Below are 23348 nucleotides of genomic sequence, written 5' to 3'. Positions count from 1 at the left end.
TACTGTTCATTGACTCAGCGCTAATGGTTTGCAATGTGCAAGACCACTGCCGCCTCGGCTTACCTCCTGCCTACTGTACTCCCTCAGATGTGGCCGTCCCATGTGGATAGTTAACAGTGTATTTTTAACATTATGTTCAATAATATCTGGAGTGGTAAGGAAGAATCATTTCTAATTTTAAATCAGGCCTCTGTTTATGATTTTGTGATGAAGGATACTTTGTTCATTGAAACAAGGTCATGATCATTGTTACCACAAAAAAGGAACTGAATGGGTAGAATCTCTGTGATAAAATATATGACCCTGGAGATCCAAAGATGCTTTCTTTATTAAACCTATGGCAGTTTCAATTGGCGTATCGGCTCAAACACATAACCTGCACAGGACTTGACAAAGGATGCTAACTATTAATGGATTAGCTTATTTTATTTCCCTTGTAAAAATGAATTATTTTTTAACTTGCCAAATATGTATAACTGATGATTTTTTTTACTGTTTTGGAGATTCAAATGTAGGATTTCAAATTCAATGTTATATGAAGCACAGTAAAACTTTTTGTATTCCTGCTCAAATCGATACCCATATGGGAGGATAGCGTGTCTCCAGATATTGATGTTACCAGAGTGGCCCATTTAAATGTGGCCTTGATCTAAAATATATTAGATTAATAAGGCTGATTTTATGGCCACTATAATTTATATTCACAAATACCCATTTTTATTAGCACATATATAGATTGTGAAGTAGATTTCCATATAGTTTAAATAGCAACAAGAATAACTAGTATTTGTATAGTGGGTTATATTTAATAATCATACATTTTCCATTCTACATCATTAACATTTGGAAGAATGTTTATTGCACTTTCTTACTTAAAACAATCATTTTTTATAGTATCTAATACATGAAAATAGATTCTCTTAGAGAGTTCTTCTGTCCTTTACTCTCTCCTTTTCTTCCTTTTTTTTTCTACTTTTCCCCATTAATAGGGAAAAAAATCTAATGGTTTTTTTTGGGTGACACACATGTAGTTGCTTATCACATATTAATTTTTAAAAATGGAGATGCAACAAGCAATCCCATGTGCTTTTGGAATATATCCTCCACTCACCAGCGTTCTTGAGGAAAAATGTAAGGTTGCAGAAATCATTTCATGCCCTGTATGTTTTCAAACATAAATCAGGAAAATTGTTAGCGAGTTATAGCTCTTCTTAGAGACTGTAGCTATAGTGCTATAGTAAACACAGGCTATATATTTTTCCAAGTTATTATGTACGGAGGGAAATCCAAAGTTGGCTGTTTAGATGAACAGTTTAATTCTGTTATTAGAAATTCATTCTCTATTTAGTATGAACATTTATTTTCCTAAGGTTGCAGAATTGGGACATAATGTCTGATGATCCTTTGGACCAATTACCTTTAAAGTTAGCAATTTACTCTTTATAGCTAATGGGTAAGATGGTCTTCAGCTAAAGGTCAGTCAAGAGGGTGCAGAGTCTATAATATGCTGGGGTTGCCTGCTCCATCAGAAAACAAAAGGGGGCTGTTCTTTCTTCATTCCTAGAATGAAAGGATTTGACTCAGTGGTCTCCGGCTTCCTTTGCTCCTGTGATGGAGTGAAGTGATTGATTAATAATGAATCACCCAATTAATCATACTCCTATTTAGCTCTATTTTATAAACTATTTTATTAAAGATGGCCTTATGCCATGACTAGTGGTATTAGGTTGGCAAGCTGTAGGTAAGCTCAGGGTCATTGTTACGGAATGAAGGTTTCAGGAAATTTAGAGAGGCAGGTTTACACTAAAATTTTCCCTTTGTAGATCAATCATTAGGTATTCAAAATATACTTTTTTTCCTCATAGAAAACAATCTTAAGTGCTGATTACTTTCCCAGGCTAGCCCATAAAAGCTTATTGCTACTTATTGGAGTGAAATATTACATTATCAGTGATGAACAAAATGTAAAGAATAGTTCTATTATGATACAAGTGATAAAATAACACGAAGTCAGTAAAATGGAATGATAGTTTATCATTTAGTGAGACTCAGGAGGGTTGGTGTTTCAGAGAATGCACATTAACTAGAAGTTTAAACGATAGATGGAAACTCTTGCAGAGTATCTAAAAGGGATTTTTAACTCTAGGAATTTTCAGACTGGTTGTAAACTGTATGGTTTTCTTTCCCTTGAAATAGTGAAACATTAGTATGACTTCTAAGTTTATCACCTGGGATCAAATTTGGTTTTTGACACTGAAATTCCTTGAAAAGTGAGAGTAAAAGCAAACATAGAAAAAATTACTCTCGGAAGCCACTGGCCAACATGTGAAAGAAGAGGGGCTGGCATTGTGACATAGTGGGTAGAGCTGTGGCCTGCCACACAGGTATCCTGTATAGGTGCCAGGTTGTGTGCCAGCTACCCCACTTGTGATCCAGCTCCCTGCTAATGCCCTCAGAAAAGCAGCAGAAGATGCCCAGGTGTTTGGGGCCCTGCTATCCACACAGGAGACTCCTGACCCGGCCCTGGCAGCTGCAACCATTAAGGGAGTGAATAAGCAAGCAATTTCTCTCTCTCTCTCTCTCTCTCTCTCTCTCATATTCCGGCTTTCAAATTAAAAAAAAATGTGAAAGAAAATTTGGAGGGTGGTGTGTGTGTGAGAGAGACAGAAGAGACAGAGAGACAGAGATAGGCAGAGACATGGAGAGGGAAAGAGAGAGAGTAGTCCTGTTTGCACTTAACTGAGCGGTGGAGAAATTAATGTGTGTAATTTTGCTGAAGGGAAGCTACAGTGTGTCTTGTGAAAAGCTTTGCAATCAGAGTTTGAGTTCTCATTTCAAAATGTCTGCTAGGCTGCTGAGTGCCTCTACGATTTTTAGAAGTTATTTAATTCTGCGAACTTTTTTCGTTTGTAAAAATATTAATAAATAAAAGCATCTGCTTCTCAAGATGGTTGGAGCATTGAGTGCAACTCTTGGGTATCATGTTACTTTATTTCTGGAGGAAACAGGCATAGTATGCAGCAGGACTGTTGAGTGTGGATGTTCAGGAGCCCGATCATTCTGAAGCACCCACTGCCAGTACTTGGGGAGCATATTTACTTTCCTTAGGGATGGCCCCAGTTGTCTAAACAAACAAGTGGATGACACTGGAAGCAAAGGCAATGTATTAAGTAATTGTTTTCTTTGCCTCAAACATTGGCTGTCATTTGCCTTTTTTTGCCATGACATTGCCATTGATATTTATCTAAATTCCCTGAAATGTTGTGAAGTCTGAAGAAATCATTGTTTGGAGCAAATACCTACAAATAATGATATAAAATCCATTAAAAGGAGATTTCCAATGTATAACATCAAAACTAATGAATGCAATTCATCAACTGAATTCCACATTCTAGATACTATACAGATCTCTTTTGAGGATGTCTTATGTATGATTTACTGTTAAATGTCAAACCAATTTCTCCATCAGAAATAGACTGCATTTCAAACCATAAAACAAAGCAGTGGGTCAATCATTATTCAAGAATTTTGGGCTGGTTGTATGGTATAGAGAGATCGATAGCAGATCTAAAACATATCTGCTTAGCGTCGACCTGAGATTGATGTATGCTCTGCTCTACTGAATGAACTACACTTTGTGATCTGTTAAACCTAGAACCTGGAGTGAATCTAGAAGTTAAAGAGGTATCTTGGCATCAAGTTTGAATTTAAAAGTAAACGTTGAATCAATCTTACAAATATTCATTATGTCCTTGTTGTATGCAATACGTTCTAAAAAAGTGAGGAAATCAGTCTTAGGGGATTTAAAGTTAAGAACTTTAGCATGTAGGTAGTATTTGAAAATAATTGAGGACATAGATAGTATGAGCATGGAAAGGCCACAAATAACTTTCAAACCGTGGTTTGTTGGAGATTTCTAGCTTTCTTTGAGGTTGATTGTAGGTAGTAAAATTGACCCAGCTTGAGTTTCTTTTTATTTTAGGGAAATGTATTGAATTTGCATCATATTTACTATAAGACTTGGTTTGCTAGAGAACATTAAATTTAAATTTTAACGTATCGTCCTTCTCTTTAAAGGATTTCTACGATTGCTAAGGAAGCACAATACATACACATGAAACAGGATAATAGTGGAATATAAAATTGTGCAAAATATGAACTCTCCATGGACAAGAGAACTTGACAGTGGGAAGGGCATTTGGTGCCATGGTTAAGATGCTGTTTTGGGACACCTGCATTTCATAGCGGAGTGCCTGGGTTCAAGCTCCCACTTACAGCTTCCTGATAATGCCCTCCGGGCAGCAGGTGATGGCTCAAGTAGTTGGGTACCTGTCACCCTTGTGGGAGGCTTAGGTTGAGTCTTTGGCTCCTGGCCTCAGCATGGCCATTGTGGTACTTGGGGAGTAAACCAGCAGATGAGAACTCTCTTTCTCTGAAAATAAATAAATGCAAGTTTAGAGTACTTGACAGAAACAGAGACCTTGGGTTGACATTCAGGTTGCAATTTAGTAGTTGTGAATATATAGTTTTCCTCTTTCTAAACTGGGCATAGCTTTATCTAGCTCATAAGATTTGTTGCAAGGACTGAATAAGTTGGTTCACTTGAAAGTGGTTTTATGCTTTATGATGGAGACCACACAAACCCTGGGAGGTGGGAGGTAGGGAAGAATGCACTCTTGGGCAGCTGTTTTTGAGGATTGTGTCTTCAGTGTCTTTGTGTCCCCAGTATCTGGTGCTATGCCTGGCTCAGAGAAGAGGCTTAGCAAATGCTTGTAAATATGAGCATGCCAGGTACTGTGGTAAGCCCTATATAGCAGGTTATATTTAAGTCTTCACGGAGAGTCTTGTGTGGTAGGGATATGGTCTCCATTTCACAGGTGAGGAAACAGAAGAGCGATTTGAAGCCACTCTCAACCTCATGCACACGGAAAGTGGTAGAGTCAGGATAGGAAGTTAAATCCTTCCAGCACCCACACTTGGACTCCATTCATTATCTGGTGTGGGCTCTCAGAAGTAAGGGAATCATCATTTCTCCTGAACAATAGTGTGGCAAACATGGCAAGCAGAGACCTTGGATAGTTTACCAGCTGTCCAGGCAGCTTGAGGGCCAGGTTCAGAGAGGTTGGGGAGCCCTTCCCTGAGCTTCCTGACGCATTTGACATGGCCTTTTGTGAAGCTGTCAGTTCTGATTTCTGCCCTTTGAAGTAAGATGCACAATAGTGAGGAAATACCATAGAATATGCCATAACCTGGACTTGTCATAGGCACAGAAGAGAAACGAAGAGCAGGGAAGAACTTGCAGACAATGAAGTGGTTAACCAATGCCTGGGGTTGGCTTTGGTATAGCTACCAGCAGCCTTCCCCGCCATGCCTCCTTCTTTCTCTGTCTCTCACTCTCTCTGCACTTGCACTCCTAGATCTGGTGAGGCGTACAATTTTCACTCTCTTCCCTGCTAAGGGAGATGAGGAAGAAAGAAAGCCCACTCTGACCAGCGTGTTCCATACTTGTCATTGTTTGTCCACCCTTACTACGCCCATGGCCTCGTTACAGCAGTGGGTTCAAAATCAAATCTCCAGTCTCTACAATAGGAGGCAGAATACAGAATATGTGACCACTTTCCCAATACTATATTATTTTCCTATTTAAATTTCTGAGGAATACCAGAAGAGCCTTAAATATGCAGGTTTATGTAGAAACAGAGGGAAATACATTTTAAAGGTTTGGATCCATTTTTTAAAAAATTCTGTTAAAATATGGTATGCAGTGGGTCAGGGCAGCAGAGCCGGCTGAGTCCAGGGAATCCTTACGCTGTTGCCCAAGCCCAGCCTGCCACAGTGTTTGGTTTCTAGGCACTGCCCTAAACTACCCCCCGGGTGGGGAAGCACCGGTCATGCTCCCCCCTGACCTGTGCTAAGTCTGCTGGGTTGAATTGTGTGAAGTTGTCAAAGGTTGCTCTGCTCCCCAGCACTTGGCACCAGCTCGGCTGAAATGTGATGCCATTGGTTTTCAGTAAAGGTTCCCTTCTGCAGGCTGCAAACACAGATCAGCTGCTACTGTGTAGACACAACCAGGGAGCAAATCAACCAGCACATTTCAAGCAGCCTTTTTAACCCTGAGACTTTCCAAGATCTCCTCTTCACACAGGAAGTTTCCTGCTCTGTTGTCAGCTTTAGCACTGTGCTCTTGTCATCAGATCCGAGCTAGGCTCCCTGCTGCACACTAGAGAGGCTTCCTTTAAGACATTTGTCCTTGAAACTGCACCAAACTCTTGGAAGAACCCAGAACGTGTAAGTATGTATGATTTAGGCAGCAATGGCATAGGGCAGAGCTGCATTCAACCATTATACAATATCCGATTAGCAGGGCAGGAGGCATTTTTTCCGACGTTATGTTACATTCATTTTCAATTCGTTCTGAGGAAACAAATCAATTCTAGCTTCTGATACAGTGACTTTGCAGTAGATGGGGTTGTAATATATTAGCTTTAACTATTTGCTGTTCTCATCTAGCATTTAGATGTGACTTGGGGGACAATTATGGTGGGCATTAAACTATAAAACTTTTAAATTTTTGTTAGGAATTATAATTGTTGGGCATGTCCATCATGAGAAACAAGTTAGCTTTGGGGAATGCTTTTTAGAGAATTAACCACATCAATTCACAGACAATAGAATGAATTTGTACTATTCTTGCTCTCAATGAAACATATTAGTTTGTAGTTTTAATTTACTTGTAAAAAGCGTTCCACTGAGGTTTTGTCTTAATTGAATCCTACTCAGTGCTGTCTGTTTGGTGTTTTGCTGTCTTGAATGTATCTGTTTAAGTTACTTTCCTGAGGTTGCAGTCTGGTTAAACCTGTATTTCGGCACTGTTTAGATTCTGAGAACATCCAGGTGAAATGAATGCTCACAGATTTGGGAAGGTGGTGGATTTGTTTTCAAGGGTGGTCGTCTTACCCTTGAAAGCTTTTTAAACGCACCCGGTGAATGGCTGTCAGATGTGTGGACCACGGACTGCACCCTCTGAGGGTCTAAGTCAGATCTCAGCCTGGCCACTTTTGTCACTCCTACCCCCTAAAAGCCTGTGCCCCGTTTCTATCCATTTTTAATATGCAACAATACTGATGTTTGTAAGATTAATTTCGCCCAGATTAGTCTGATTGATAGCTGGATTGTGGTTTCTTAAGAGCTTGCTCCCTGAAACCCACAGCAGAACTGCATTCCATTTAACTAGTGAATGTAAAAACGGGTAACCATGGCTTCAGCCACCACTAACTGCCAGTGCAACGACTTGTTGTAAACAATACAAATGAGCCAGGAGAGCAGAGGCAACCAGACATGAAATGATTTTAATAGAAATTACGGTAAAAGGTCATGTGATGTGGTATCCGCTTCTGTTCAGTTTTAAAGGGAAAGTGTCTTTTCTCCCCCCCAACCCCCGCCTCCCCCTTTACTAGTTCCAACCAACCCAAGTAGGTGTCCCCACAAACTTGGCAGGTCCCACTCCACGCTTCCATGGAGAAGGGAGGCTAATGTGATTCTGGGCAAAGTGTGGTGACTTGTGGATTTTCACTGGTAAGTACCTTTATTTTAGGAACAAAAAGGAAGTCTGGATTTCAGGGCTTCGTTTGTGGAAGGGCATGCTAATTGCGTACTAGAAGTTCTGAGGCTTTGACACAAGTGGAATAGGTCATTTCGTTCCTTAGCTTTTAAATGCTACGACTGCCTTTTCTCTGCCTCCCCAAGTCTCGGGATTCATTTGTAAACTCGGTCTTCCTGAAGCCTGCAATTTGCTTTAGAAACAACTTCTGCAATATGGCAATAATAAGTGCATGCAGATGCTGGGAGAGGTGCCGAGCCTAACCTCAGGGTTTCATCCACCTACACCTTTTCTGGGTTCTTTCAGAACCAGGTTTGACAAGCATATTTGCATTGCTCTGGTAGAAATGGTTTCTGTTTGTGAAAATGATTATGTTCATAAATTTGCCTTCAGCCAAGAGAAAGGAGCAAATTGTACCTGTGTTGCATGCTAGCCTCATGGTTGGTGTGGTGTACTGCTATTAGCTGTGCTGTTGAAAGGCAGGGAGAGGAAATTCTAGTAGTTAGAGCTGGGGAGGGAGAGGGAAGACTTAGGAGCACAGCTGTGTCTTTCTCCAGATTTGCGAGGCGGACCTGGTCAATCCACCATATGCAGAAGTGGAGATGTCCCAAGTCACAGGGTCAGACAGCAGCAGCACTTTAAGCAAAGGACTCTGCCTAGGTGTCTGTGTCTTAAGGTAGTATATACTGGGATTGGTTCCTCGGGCTACACCTTCCACACGGATGGTATAAATAATCCTATCACCTCAGAAACAGAGAATGGTATGTTTATATTTTCCCTCCTTTTAATATAGAGATTCTTCTCAATAGATGCATAAATGTACATGTCTAGATGTCATCTTGAATAATAGGATTTCAAATGCATATTTTTTCCATTAATACCTTCACTATGATAGCTCCAAACAGCACATGAGAAGGCATGGGGCTTATCATTTAGAAGATCAGTAAGATGAACTTCCTCTATCTGCATTCAAGATTTTGTCTCAAAAACTTTGTTTAGACCTGTACGTGCCAAGTGTTAACATAGTGCTTATACTTATACTCAAGCTTTTTTTTTTTTTTTTTTTTTTTTTTTTTTTTTAATCTTAAGATGTTGGGAAGCCTTAGTGCGTGCTTGAATGGAAATATTTTTCAGAATATAGCGGTGAATGTTGTGGACTCATGGCTTGTTTACTACTCTAATATCAGCCATGCTTATCAAAAAGAAATGAAACGCCAGTAATTAATATTGGGGGTGGGGAGAGGGGCAATTTGAAGCAGATGTGGGAATACTGAGCTCAAATGAGATTTTGGGTAAAAAAAAATTAGAATACACACACACACACTTTTTACTTTTCACTTTTTACTTTTCCACTTTCTCCAAGCTGAAGGATAGAACTAAAAATGTTGGCTAGAGAGTGGTTAGGGGCGCAGTCTTTAAAGTTAGATGTTATGGTTGATGTCTCTTCACCTAATTATACTGGTCTTTAAGATTTACACACGGTGATTTCAGCGCTCCCACCTTCCACAGCCGCATCTGTAGATTGAGGATAGTAATGTATACCAACGGAGTAGTTGAAGCAGTCACATGAGGTAAGGTCCAAAGTTTTTAATGCCATGTCTGGCATAGTAGATGTTCACGAAACTGCTGGTTCCATTATTATTTTTGGTTGAAGAACAATATGGTTAGGTAGAATTCCGCTGTCTGTGGAGCTGAGAGGGTAATGTTCAACACCATTGTTTTGTCCTGTCCCAGTGACAGTCGCTCCCTGCAGTAGCTTGTCATCACTTGGGAGACTGTGATTCACTTTGTATCATAGTATAGTATTTTATTTTACATTTTTATTGAAAGTCAAAAATAATATCTTACTACATGTCTTTCATTTTCATGCAAATCATGTAGGAACACTAATTTTTTTTTTGCACTTTGGATTCCTGATGCTGTGGATATTGAGATTATATGCACATTTTATGTAAGAGCCTGTTACTAGAATTGGGGGTAGAAGGACCCTTAAATGTATAAGACATTCATAATTATATCAATCCTAAAAGCTTGGAACTTTTGGCCTTGAAGATTAGATATACTAAAGAGAAGCACTAACGGACTAATAAGCATGGAGTTGTACGCTACCAAAGAAGCGTTTCTCCGTCGTTTTGTCTACATGTTCGCTCCACCCTTTGACCTCCCTCCCTGCCTACTTTCCATCCTTCCCCCTGTCCTTCCATCCAGGTATTCTATATTCTCTCAGCACTACTACGTTTCTTTTCCTTTGTGAATCCGAGTGTTCCGGGAAAAGAAAAAGAGGGACAGGAGACTCACAGCCTTTTGATGCCAGCCTGGGTTTTAAAAATGGAAACTTTAAGAGAAGTCGGAAAAATCCGTTTTTGCTTTCTCCTGCTATTGAACTGGAGAGCCACATCTGAAGTGACCTGCAGACCCCAGGGAAGCCTCGCTCAGTAACTATTTGTTGATTCATTGATTAAACGGCATGGAGAGAAGGGGCATTGAGCACGGAGATTCCCTTAGTAGTGAAAGCTTTGAAACCCCAAGCTGCAATGTGCAGTAGGATGGCTTCTCTGTGACCTTCCAACAACTAATCTCCTTTAAGAACTGAATCAAAGCAGTTAAGGGATTTTGTCAGATGGATTTTGCCTACAGTTGGGTTTTTGGCAGTTGTATGCAGAAGGCAATACATTCTTCACAAGGATGTGAGTTTTTTTTCATAGAGGAATGAAGACAAGGTGCCAGCAGAGATCTCCAGAGAGGGACTTGGTACTGTTCAGGCAGGGACAGCTGCAAGGTGGATGACTTTCTCACACTTCTCAGCCAACCTTCGAAACCACCCTTCTCTGATGGTCCGGTCAACACGTGCACCTGTGCAATGGGCCTCCCTCCATGGTGTTCTCTTTTAAGTGTGGAGAACGAGCCTGTCATTAGAATTGACATCATACAACTGATGATGCGTGTCTGTTGTCTATTTCTAGAGTACTCACAGAACATAGAAGATTAGAGCTGGAAACTTCATTTTAATACGTAAAACTATTGTCAATGTCTTACAACATGTGAGTTGTAAAACCAGAACTAGGACATCAGATTTCTGATTTCTGATTTGCAAGCTAGCACTTTTTTGAAAGTTCCTGCCTTCTATTAAATAGATCATGGAAAGAGCTTATATCATGGGAGAAAATATACCGTTTTGGTAAGGCTATCCCAGAAGTATTTCTCAAGAGACATACGGGCCTGATTCAAATCCTGAAGCCATAATTGAGCATCTCTGTAGTCACTGGGATGACATATAAGCATCCTTGGCTGAGGTTTCCTTTGTTGTACAATTGGGATTAAAGTAACTATACTGTCTACATTTTAGGTTTGCTGTGAGAAGTAAGGTTACATGTGTAAAGTGCCCAGTCCCCTGCTTGATGCAAGATGCTGTCAGTAAATATTATTACCATTCCTGTCCCCCTTTTCAAGGTAGGTGGTGGAGTTATGCATGGTAGAGTTTTGAGTAAAAGGTTTTAAGTATGCACCTTGAATGGTGAAGCTCAATGGTTTTCAATATTTTCCTCTGCTGTAAAACACACAGAAAAAGCCACGTGAAGAATTACCACATGCCAGGCATGGAGTGATCGATCAATAGTAATATGAGGGTGGTGATGATAACGGTGGTGGGGGTGCTGACAGAAATGGTGATGCTGATGGGTGACGTGCGCATACCACAGATGAGCCCAGGGCTGTGAGCAATTCCCAGACCTTTAGCTTGTATTGCAGTGCCTGCTTCCTGACACCAGAGAGGAAGTCCGAGTGATAGTAAGCAAGAGTGATGCCATAGGACGTGCAACTGCGCTTACTTAAGAGAAAAATCATCAGTAGATTTGAGTGCTTTGTTACTGGTTATCAGTGACTGGCAGTGTACTAATTGAGCTGGAGATACCATCTTCTCCGAGGTGCATGATTTTGGGAGATCTTTTACATCACGGCTCTGAAGCTAGACTGTGGGTTTGAGTTCTGGCTCAAGTACTTGTGATGACTTAGGGAAGTAACAAGCACACTGTTTCTATTGCTCTCTTGGATTGGAGTAACAAGTATAGCCCCTTCATAGGACTATTGTGAGGACTGAATGAGTTAACATGTATCAGGTATTAAGAAAAGTGTCTGGCATACAAGTAAGTGCTCAGTAACTATTAGTGATTATGAGAGGCTTCTCTTTCCATGCTGTTTGATGGGGCAGCATTCCATCTTGAGATTCTCCCCCAGAATTGCCATTATTAACGTTAGCCACAATGTCATTAATACATAAATCTGATTTTTAGTTTTAACATAATAATAACTGCTCTTCATTGTGCACTTACCGTTTAGCCAGGCATTATGCCATGTGTTTTATATGGTATCTTAATTGATCTAATTCTCTCATTACGCTTATGAGATAGACATGTTACCCCCATCTTATAAATGAGAAAATTGAGCCTCTAAGAGGTGATGGAATTTGCTCAAGTTTTCACAGCTAGTGAATGACAGAGCCAAGCTTCAAATTTATAATCTTCCCTACATATATGCATATTGCCTCATTCAGCTGCAGACGATCTGCAGGGTTTGTAAGACAGAAATGTTGTCTGGAGTGAAGGAGTGCCCCCAGAATCATGAAATGGATTTATCCTAGGGCATTCAAAAGACTCAAAGCAGAAACATGGAAGATGGTCACAACAACAACAACAAAAGCAACTTAATTTAGTATGGACAGGAAAAGAAAGAAGACAGAGGTGGAAAAGGCAGGATAATAGTGAGGAAGAAAAGGAAGAGGAGGGGGAAGAAGAGGAAAGAGCAGGGGAAGCAGGAATAGAGAATGAGAGAAGTACAGAGAGATCTCATTTAACACTCAGCACCCTGGAAGTAAATGATTGAAGGACATCATCTCTATTTATTTATTTGTTAAAGGTACGTATTGGGACTGGTGCTGTGGCTCAGTGGGTTAAAGCCCTGGCCTGAAGCGCCAGCATCCCATATGGGCACTGGTTCTAGTCCCGGCTGCTCCACTTCTGATCCAGCTTTCTGCTATGGCCTGGGAAAGCAGTGGAAGATGGCCCAGGTCCTTGGGCCCCAGCACCCATGTGGGAGACCCTGGAGAAGCTCCTGGCTCCTGGCTTCGGATCGGCGCAGCTCTGGCTGTTGAGGCCATCTGGGGAGTGAACCAGTGGATAGAGGACCTCTCTCTCTGACTCTCCCTCTCTCTGTAATTGTGTCTTTCAAATAAATCTTAAAAAATGAAAAATATTTATTTATTTGAAAGGCAGAGTTACAGAGAGACAGGTGAGACAGATATTCTATCAGCTGCTTCACTCACCAAATGGCCACAAAGAGCAGAGCTGGGCCAGGCCGAAGCCAGGTGCTTCATCCAGGCCTTTCACATGGGTGAAGGGGCCTAAGGACATGGGCCATCCTCTCCTCTTTCCCAGCTGCATTAACAGGGAGTTGGATTAGAGGTGGAAAGTCCAGGACTCCAACTGGCTCCCATATGGGAAGCTGGCGCTGTAGGATGTGGCTTTAACCTGCTGCCCACAGTGCCAGCTCCCATCATCCCTATTTTGGACATTAATTTGTTCTAGGCAATACAGCTAGAAATGCTGCATTTGAGACTTTACACCAGGATATTTCGCCATAATACAGCGGCTGGCATTGTAAGGCAGTGGGTTAAGCTGCCACCTATGTTACCTGCATCCTAGATGGGCACCTGTTTGTGTCTCAGCTGATGATGTGGGAAAAGCAGATGAAGATGGCTCAAGTGTCTGGGCTGCTGCCGCCCATGTTGGAGACCCAGATGAACCTCCAATTTCTTGACTTCAGCCTGGCCAACCACTGTGGCCATAAGGGGACCAGGAAATGGAAGATCTCTTTCCCTCTCTTTCTCTCTCCCTCTCTCTCTCTCTCTACCTATGTATCACTCCCTTTTTCTCTAACCCTGCCTTTCAAATGAATAGACAAATCTTTAAAAAATCTAGTACATTCCAGTGATGCTACATTTTGAAACACAAAGACTCTATAGACACAAGAAAAAGAGGGATGGAGAGAAAGAAGTACAGGTGCATTGGCGTGATGTTCAATAATAGAACTGTCATTACTTTTTCAGGTGCTAACATTGGATATTTTCTAAAATCTTGTACTTTTGCATCTATAGGCATAAATTAGATTACTGTAAGAGGCTAAGTATTTAATGCTACTTGATACTTGTTTTAAAGTAGATTTTACTTATTTTTAAAAAAGTCTTGTGGGCTACAAAACTTATTTTCCTCTCAGTTTTATAGATAAAGAAATTGAGTTATGCAGTTTCCCTAAATTATTTGCTTAAGATTGTAACAACTTATGTAGTACATATAAGAACTGTTTTCTGAATTTTGACCACCTTCCCCCCGGAGGAAAGATTTTCTCTTTAATGTTAGGATCACTTCCAGTTGGTGTGATTATCAACTGAACAACTTCTAAGGACTCAGGGATGTGTAGGGGAGTCACTTCTGAGTATAATAAGGGCTTTTTTGGGAACAGGAACTAGGAGGGTGACCCTTCTATGCAGGTTCTGTAATTGCCTTCAAGTCTGGAATACCATCCTCTGATCTTTTAGGAGCAGTGTCAGAATGTTCTCAACGTTCTTCTTTGTTTCATGGCACCCAGGTGGGCACTGAGAGAAAATCCTGTGCCTCCTTGTTCTGTGTAACCTCATGGGGCCCACCACACGCCGTGGTGTCTTCTCCAGCAGTGGCCTGCTGCGCCCATAGCTGGCTCACTGCTTGTAGAGCAGATGGAGTTCACTTCTGAGAGGTACTTCCTGCTCTGTGTGCTTGTTTTGAAGATGTGAGTTTTGGTAAATAGAGGGGACAGGGACAAGAGGGGAGGTACCAAACTGCTGTGTGTGAAATGAGATATGGTACCAGTCAGAGTGGAAAGAGGGAAATGGGAAATCCTTGTCATTTCCAAGGTTAATGTCAAGGTCAGACCATCTTGTTAAATCAGTTTGAGTAGAATTCTTTTAAGATTTATTTATTTGAAAGTCAGAGTTACACAGAGAGAGAAGGAGAGGCAGAGAGAGAGAGGTCATCCAACCGATGGTTCACTCCCAAACTGGCTGCAATGGTCAGAGCTGCACAGATCCGAAGCCAGGAGCCAGGAGCTTCTTCTGGGTCTCCCACCTGGGTGCAGGGGCAGAAGGACTTGGGCCATTTTCTACTGCTTTCCCAGGCCATAGAAGAGAGCTGGATGGGAAGTAGAGCAGCCGGGTCTTGAACTGGCACCCATTTGGGATGCCAGCGCTTCAGGTCAGGGCGTTAACCTGCTGCGCCACAGTGCCGGCCTTGAGTAGAATTCTTGAAGCTAGACCACTAGTCCAATATCTCAAGGTCCTCCTTGGGAAGAAATTGGGAGCTGCTATTATTCCTTTGTCCAGTGTTTAAATTGCTGGAAGTAGAAAGGAGAGATTGGAAAAGAGGAAACAGAGGGCTTTTCACCTTTTCCTTCAGAAGGTCATGAGACAATATGACTAGCTTTGAGCAGAGCTGCCTAAGAATATCTGTGCTTGTTGATTAAATAATTATTTTTACTGCTTCCACTGAAATAACATGAAAAATGACTCTCTTCCACTGTTTCTCTAAATGTAAGTATTTCTGCTAATAATACATGATATTTGTGTAGTGAAAGTTTATGAAGTCACAAATTATCATCTCCTTTTTACAGCTGATTTAACTTACCAAGATTAAGTGGCTTGCTCAGAGCAACGCAGCTTGTTTAAAAAGGAGAGAGAGGAAGAGAGAGAGAGAGAGCGAGCGAGCAGCAGACTAGAAATTGGATCTTCAGAAATCTAGATCCAGATTGACCCCACCATTAGAAATCCCTGTCTTGGAAGAGGGTGAGTCTAGGGCAGGACTGGAATTGAGTGTCAAGAAAGTTAGGAAGGGGAAGCACAGCACTGGGGATGTCAAAAAAAAATTGGCTTGAAAGGTCGGTTCGTGTATTGACTGTGGTATCCATGACTACAAGGCGGTGCGGAGATTCCCACTTTGTCCTCCATTGAGCAGTGAAGGAAAGGGAAAGAAGGCAGGGAGAGGGGCAGCCTCTGCTGGAGGCTCAATAGGGAGCAGATCACCATCCCGGCTTCCCTTGGAGAGCTCAGGCTGTCTTCTCGGAGGTCACACAGGGAAATGACAACTAGACTCTCTGCTTCTCAGAAGATGGAATCGAAACAGCTCTGAGCAAAAGGGAAATGACCTTGTACTTGCAAGCTTAGGTCTCGTGTTTATCTGTAGTCCCACCCACTTTACCATGTAATAGGAGAGTAATCCCTGTCAGTAACATCACCTTAGAAAGGACAACAACATGCGATCCAGTGTATGGGTGGATGGTGCCACATTCCTTCATCAAAGCAACTAATACCCTTAAGGAAAAAAAATGCATTGGCCTGATACTTCGGAAAAATATGCATGTCTCCCCTCCCCCGCTTTTGGAAATTCTAGTAATCACGTGGATATCAGAAGGTGAAATGAATTTGTGTTTTCTCTCTAATATGGTCTCTATTTTGTTAGTATCAGGTAAATAAAATCTTAATATGACTCATGGTAGGGTGCATTTTGTGGCCTGGCTTAATTCTATGGTTATGATAAAGAAATTATGCTTTTTGGTAATGATTCAGAAAGCTTGCAGTTGATCAGTTGGCAGTCAGTATTGGAGCAACAATTCTTAGCAGGAAGTCCAGTCAAGCTACCACTAAGCCTCCAAAGTACTTTATGTTCCTGGTGAGCTGAATAAAGTGCTGTCATATAGATGTCAAGTCTGTGCCCTCAAATCGCCATTAATGAGTAGCAGCTACCAGCTAACATTTCAAAGGGACTTCTAGAATGTTAAACTATCAGTTATTGTATGTCCAACAGATATATTCAGTTAAAGGATACACGCTTGTAAGCAAAAGCTGTCTCTAGTCTACCTCAATGTTGTTTGTACGCTGGAGGTTTACTCTGTACTTCTCTCCACTGGATCATTTAATAATCAATTTAATTTTAGTAAAGTTTCACTTTAATACTCCTAGAAATTGGAGGAAAATATTGCCTACATTCATTTGCTGTGTTACGCAGACACAGTACACAGCAAAGGTAAAAGATAAAGGATCAATTCTTATGGATCTCATAGTTTCAAGCTTTTAAGGCTGTATTATGGAAACTTTGTAATTATTGTGGGTAATCTTGCAGAAAATTAAATGTGGAGTTTGCATATGTGAAGAAGTTTGGACTGTTGTGCTCACCATAGCTTGTTAGTGCTAAGCATCTCACTGTCGTTGTCAGGCTTGGGTTTCACTTTACTGCTAGTAAAACCCTCACTGTGGCATAAGGCACACCCTCCTGTGTCTGAGGCCTGTTTGGAGAATGCATGTCTGCAGTTCACTTGCCTGTTGCAAAATGGCTTTAGACCAGTGGTTCTCAGGAGGGGCAGTTTTACTCCTAAGGGACATTTGGCAATGTTTAGAGACATTTGGGATTGTTACAGCTGGGATATGGGTACTGTTGGCACCAAGAGTGTGAGAGCCCAGGACTGCTGCTAAATATTGTGTAGTGCAACAAGGAACTCTACTGCCCCAAATATCTGCAAGGTCAAGATTGAGAAGCCATGCTGTAGGCACTTGCAAAATCTAAAAGAGAAAGAAGGTAGCTTAAGTGCCCTCATTTCTTTAAATGGTTGATTTATTGATTAGGATTTTATCCATGGGATGTAAATAAAGATGAAAACTAACAAACAAGCCACACACTTGCTTTTAAAAATATTTGGACTTTAGCATGTTGTGTTGTGACTAAGTTGGCCACCTGTAACAGCTACCACACTAACAATATTCGTAACTACAACTCTTAAAAGATTGCTAGGATTAGAGGCTTACTAAGTGTACCAGACACAGTTCAAAGTTTATGTCCATGTATGAATTCAGTTAATCCTCAAAGCAACCCCACTAGAGAGGTATGATGATTGTGCCTTTGAATCCTGGAATCTGCAGGAGCCTCCTGAGCTCCTAGCAGGAAGTGGAAGGAATAGGGCAATGACAACAAAATGTGTGGAAATAGGAAGACTTTATTTTTCTAAATGCCCTGGTTGCTCAAGCTTTTATTCTATGGTGCTATTATTGCAAAAGTGCTTCTCTGGGAAACTTGGATTGCCATCATAAAGCAGGTTTATATTTGCTCCTAGAGGGAGAAAAAGAAAGAACTTGTGTAACTCTCTGCTTGCCAGCTCTGCACCTGGTCCCAGGCCTGTCTGTCTGCTCTCCCAGAACCACTCTTGAGCTGGTCTCCAGGTTGTGTGTAAGTGACGGGCAGTAAGGAGGCCTTGCAGCTCAGCCTTGCACATACCAAGTGGTCGCCCCCCCACCCCGTGGCGGTCACCTCCTAGTAGGCTGTCCCCTGATTCTGAATCACAGAGCATGCAGAGGAGAGATGAGGCTTTCCCTTTAAAACACCAACTTTAGGGTGGGTTTCACCCACTGCAACCTCACGTTCGAGTGAAAAATAGGTGAAAATATCTCTCTGCAGACTTACTGGAGATTCCCCAAGAACACACTTAACAATGGAATTTCCCCTGGAATGCTGCTTTGGAAGCCTTATTCCCAGTGGACGTGTCTGGGGACTGGGAAGTTTACTAGATTTGCTGCTTTCACACCTCCTGAAGGTTTTGAGCCTAGGGAATTAAGTTTGTCATAGCTGGACATGTTACCTTTGCCAAACCAGTCTTTTGTATTAAACCTAGGTTGCCATCAAAACCCGGAAAGGAAAACATCACAAATCACTGGAAATATATCAGCATTCTGAGCAGCAGAATTTATGGGGCACTAATGGATAGCCTAGGCTATTTATCTTTTTAGTAGCAGTTGAAAAACCTCTGTCTTTTTCTTAGTGTAAAAGGGCTTCACGTCAAGGAGCTATAGAGTCCCCAAGGCTGGTACTCGAGTTGGGGGAGCAGTGGCATTCTGGTCCTCCGTGTCTTGGTTTTTGTTTCTTGGGCGTTTTTGGTGGGGAAGGACAGCTAGAGGGGAGGGCTTTAATTTTTCTCTCTCTTCTCCTTTTTTGTCTCTTTCCTTTCTTTCTTTCTTAAAAACCAAAATCAAAATGCAGCGAGGCTATATCCAGCCCTCATTATGGAGAATTTCTAATATTTTGTATATATTAGCTTCAGTGCTTTCTCGTCTCAGGCCCTTACTCTGTGGAGGAAAGACCAGCAAAGCAGGTGAGTTATGTTCACCTCAGGAGGGGCCGCAAACCTGAGAGACTCCTCCCTGTGGGGGTCTGTGCTGTTGGGTGTAGGAACAGAGCTGCCTTCTGCACCTGGCCTGGCTTTGCCACTTACAAGTTTATGACCTTGGATCAAATTACTGGATTGCTTGCCTCAGTTTCCATATCTGTAAAATGGATCAAGTTGTGTATTTGCAAGCTGTAGGTATGTTGTGAAGATTAAGTATTGCAAAAGATACAAAGCACAGAAGGGGTTCATGGTTGTTCCTGGGGTGACATATTACTGGAGTCCTGAGAAACCCGACTCGTTCCTTCCCTCTCTAGAAAATGTAGTCTGAGGACTACTTGGCTTAATTAGAGTCACTTCTGAATGCAGTGAAGCACAGATCCCACGTCTCTTCCGCTCTCTGTTAAACTGGACTCTTAGAAGGTGGGCTCCGGTTCCTTGTATTGCTAGAAACATCTCGTGTGATTCAGATGACCCCAGAGTTTGAGGACCACCGGATCAGCCAGGCACCTCTCCCACCTTGCGCTGCCCTTTCTCTCCCGCAGCAGGACACAATCTAGAGCCGTTTAGCTCCTCTCCTGGAAGGTTCTTCTTTCCCTGGTGGAGTCTGCCTTTGAGCCTAGGAACTTGCCCTCCGTGTTTATAAGCAGCGCTTTTTATGGTAGGCCGCACATGGTTGGGTAAGCTAAATGATGTGATAATGAGGATGGACTAAAGGTCACAAGATTGTTAACATGTGTGAGGAGATTGTAGGCTTAGCCTATCAGGTGAGGGAAAGGTTAGTGCACCAACTGTATGCACACTTCAAAGCATGCAGCAAGTTTGCTGCACTAACTTAATTATCTGTGCTATGGATATCTTTGAGGAACATATCTATACCCCAGATCCAGTTACTTCACAGTGGGCGATAGCAGGAGGTGGCCTGTTCGGTTGCCAACTTCCTAAAATGCTTTTAAGAGTCAGCTGGGTTGCTCAGTCCTCTCTTGCTCTTGGATTAAATATAAAAATAACTATGTGGAGCGGATCAACCCTCTTTTCCCTGTCTGCTGAAACTGCAGTCTCCTATGCTTTTTCTAGAACCCATTAAAGAGGGAAGAGGAGGGGAGGAGTGACAATATCTACAATCCCCCCAAACCCCTGGATCAGATATTTTCCCAGAACAAACCCTGCTGTTAGATCGCAACCGAGGTAGCACAGAGCTGGTCACCTGGGTACACACCGGAGTTCTTTGGGGCTTACTGCAGGGTTGATTAAGTGGCACAAACCTTTGCCTTATTGTTCTGCCTTCTCTCTGTGGCCGTGTTAGTTTTATTGACATCTCTACCAGAAGCCTGGAAGGGAAAGAAATACAACCCAAAGCAGGTGATGTTTTCATTTCTAAGCCATAAAAGTGTTTGATGTTAGGACACATTTGAAACCATAGACTGGAGGGAGGGATTTGTCTCTACCCAGTTTTCACTGATCCAAACCGGCCGTGTTTCTGTTCTCGCAGACACAGGGGCTCTGGTTGCTGGAGCTTTCCAGAGAGAAGGACTTCAATCTCAATACTCCTCTTTGGTCGACCCCTTGAGAACAGGTTTTGCTCTGCCAGGTGCTGCTTTCATTTTTTACCTTCTCAAAAGGAGTATTTTTGCGTCCATGTACCTGGAGGTGGGCATTATTTTGGAGTCCTGATTCTGTTGACTTTTCTGCACATTGTGTGATCTGAAATGCAAAGGGGCGGGATTACCCAGACCACTCACTGCACTGAAATTGAATACAGTGTGCCCTGTTCTTTGACGCCAAAATGTGTCCTACTGCTGAAAAAGCTGGGTTGTTTAATAGGCAGAGGCCAAGGGAGAAGTTTTCAGCTTTTCATCCTTTTCACTCTTGTGAAGTCTCTCCCGCAGTATGCCATAGCTTTCAAAACATGGTCATTTTCATGATCAAAATGCTGTGGAGAGAGTGCTGGAGCGTCACGCAAAACCAGCTGCGGCATCCTGCGTGACATTCCAAATATTAATACAAATAGAATTAATTCACACGCCGGCTGGGGGTCCCGGGAATCCATTTTGACTTGGCACTTAACTTTGGTTTCAGATTTCCCCGTGACTGCCCGTGTTGAAAAATGTGTGCTAAACAAGGCAGGTCTGGGCTGCCCTCCATCTATAAATTCACTCAAACTAATTCATTAACTAGCACTTGATTTTTAACTAGAAGCAGACATAGGTTAAACAGTAGGTGGCTGTTTCATGTCTGTGGTCGGTAGGGAGGGTGTTACAGATGTTATGGCTGAAATTTCACTCTCAGTTTATCTTATTTGTTTTTTTGGGGGGAATGAGCAAAGATGATATATTTATCATTAGTGGATTATTTAATTGCATGATTTCTTAGTTCATAAAGGATTTACTCTAGGTTTTTAAATAGATCTGATTTGTAGATACAGTGAAGAAGAGGCTAATTCCTTGCACCGTGCATTCTACTTCGATGGGGGCAAGTGCACAGGCTAGAGAAAAGTGAGACTCTCTGTGCCTTTCTAGTTCTTCCCCAGCCTTGTATTTCTATTTCTGCACAGTGAATTTAATAAAGAAACTATCTTAGAGTAATAATTCCTACAAGCCCTGGACATTCCTTTGGGGGAAAAGAACTGACCTTTTCCTGTTTTTAATAAAACCTCTGTGAATTTGGGCTTACCTCTCTGATAGTCCAGTGCAACTGTCTTTTTATTCCATATTTAAGGGAAGAGTGAGCTTGCTGTTCGTCTGAATTGGAAGTGCAAAAGCAGTCCTGGGGAAAGATGGTACCTATGAAGTTTGTGTCACTCATGCCCATTCAGTTTAGCATGTATTCACCTGCATTAGGTGTTTGGAATGCTATTCTGTCCTGTGTGGGGCTAGGTTTTGTTATTTATTTGTAATGTGATACCCCACCTACATCTCAAAGAACTGGGAAGTAGTGCTTTTGTGATATGGGGTTGAATTATGCTCTGGGGACTGGCAGGCTACCTTATCCTAACTGTGACACTGGCAATTTGAAGGCTTCATTTTTGTCTTTGTCTTGAACAAGGAGCATTTTACACATTATTAACTCCTGAAAGCCCCTCTGGATGGATAATTTGCAAGGGAACAACTTAAGACCTTTAAGGGGGAAAAAAAGGAAGACATCCACAAGATCCCTTAAGATTTTTCTTTATGGTCACTAAAAATATTTAGCAGACTTTCTAGCCTCTCCCTGAACGTTTGACATATTTTTAAATAGAATAATGGGATAAAGAGATCATTTCTAAGGGATATATTCTCCATAGTCTCCAGAAGATTCCTGTAAATTTGTTTTGATTGTTCAGACACCAGGCACAGTCAGAAGCATTTATTCCCTCGTGTCTGTCTATCTCTCTGTCTAGTGTTCAATGTCGTTTTGATTTTATAACTCAAAGTTCATTCTTTTCTCCTGGGTCCTAGCATATTCCCTGAGAAATGGAGTAATTTAGATGCTTGAGAAGGCAAAAAGCTCTGGATAAACTTAATTTAATGTACACGGCACAGCGAGCAAGTTTCTATTAAATCCCAGTAAACAGGGTTAGGGGGACTTGATCCACAAAAACAGCACCAGCCTGTCATTCTTCACCTACCTACCAGAACCGCGTTGTGGCTAGAATTTTTTATTTTTACATCCTCTCTCCTCAGCTCTCTCAGCTTAATTATACAAGGAGGAGAGTCGAGTGTGTGGTGGAGACATTAGAAAGGAAAGCGGGTACTGCTGGACCCAGGATATCCTTTATGTAGAACTTTGTAAGATACTGGCCCACCTTCAGGGAGTGGCCTCCCTCCTCACTTGCTAGTGTTCTTTCTCACCTTAACCAAGTGCTTTGGTTTGTGTTGCCTCCTCAGTAGATGATCAGATGACAGCCAGTGTTGTTTAAAAAATACTCTACTGTAAATCAAAACCAGAGAAAACCATATGAATCATATGCATGACCCAGTGTCTTCTATTGTATAAGTATATTGTATAAATAATGCATAAATATACATATATTTGTATATTACAGATATATCATATAGTAGTCAGGATAAGAAATAGAATTTTGGTACTCCAAAATCCCTTCATGTGCCTAAGCTCTTTTTATCCCTTATAAGTAACCATTATCCAATTGTGATAAACCTGTATTTATATTTTGTGAATACATTTATCACTATGATGTATTCCCCAAACACTATAATCTGGTCTTACCCATGAAGATAAATTGATATGTCTCTTAACTCTCTCTCTCTTTTTTAAAGATTTATTTTTATTTATTTGAAAGAGTTACAGAGAGAGGTAGAGACAGAGAGAGGTCTTCCATCCGCCGGTTCACTCCCCAGATGGCCGCAATGGCTGGAACTGTGCTGATCCAAAGCCAGGAGCCAGGGTCTCCCATGCAGGTGCAGGGACCCAAGGACCTGGGCCATCTTCTACTGCTTTCCCAGGCCATAGCAGAGAGCTGGATTAGAAGAGGAGCAGCTGGGACTAGAACCGGTGCCCATATGGGATGCCGGCGCTTCAG

The 23348-nt window shown here is 41.8% G+C and overlaps 1 protein-coding gene across 7 annotated transcripts in view; it reads left to right on the top strand.

Moving 5' to 3' along the window:
* Window positions 1-23348, top strand: part of ESRRG (estrogen related receptor gamma) — a 656681-nt gene that overhangs the window by 54199 nt on the left and 579134 nt on the right. The window contains exon 1 of one of the 7 annotated variants that reach the window (XM_051820571.2): window positions 6027-6288. The exons of the other annotated variants lie outside the window; for them this stretch is intronic. The gene's annotated coding sequence lies outside the window, so the exon portion shown is untranslated. Of the gene's footprint in view, window positions 1-6026; window positions 6289-23348 lie in introns of those variants that run through there. 7 annotated transcript variants of the gene reach the window in all.

The sequence above is a fragment of the Oryctolagus cuniculus genome, chromosome 13 (assembly GCF_964237555.1).
Source record: "Oryctolagus cuniculus chromosome 13, mOryCun1.1, whole genome shotgun sequence".
NCBI classification, from domain to species: Eukaryota; Metazoa; Chordata; class Mammalia; order Lagomorpha; family Leporidae; genus Oryctolagus; species Oryctolagus cuniculus.
The sequence above is the reverse complement of the archived record's forward strand: the minus strand, read 5'-3'. Positions and strand labels throughout refer to the sequence as shown.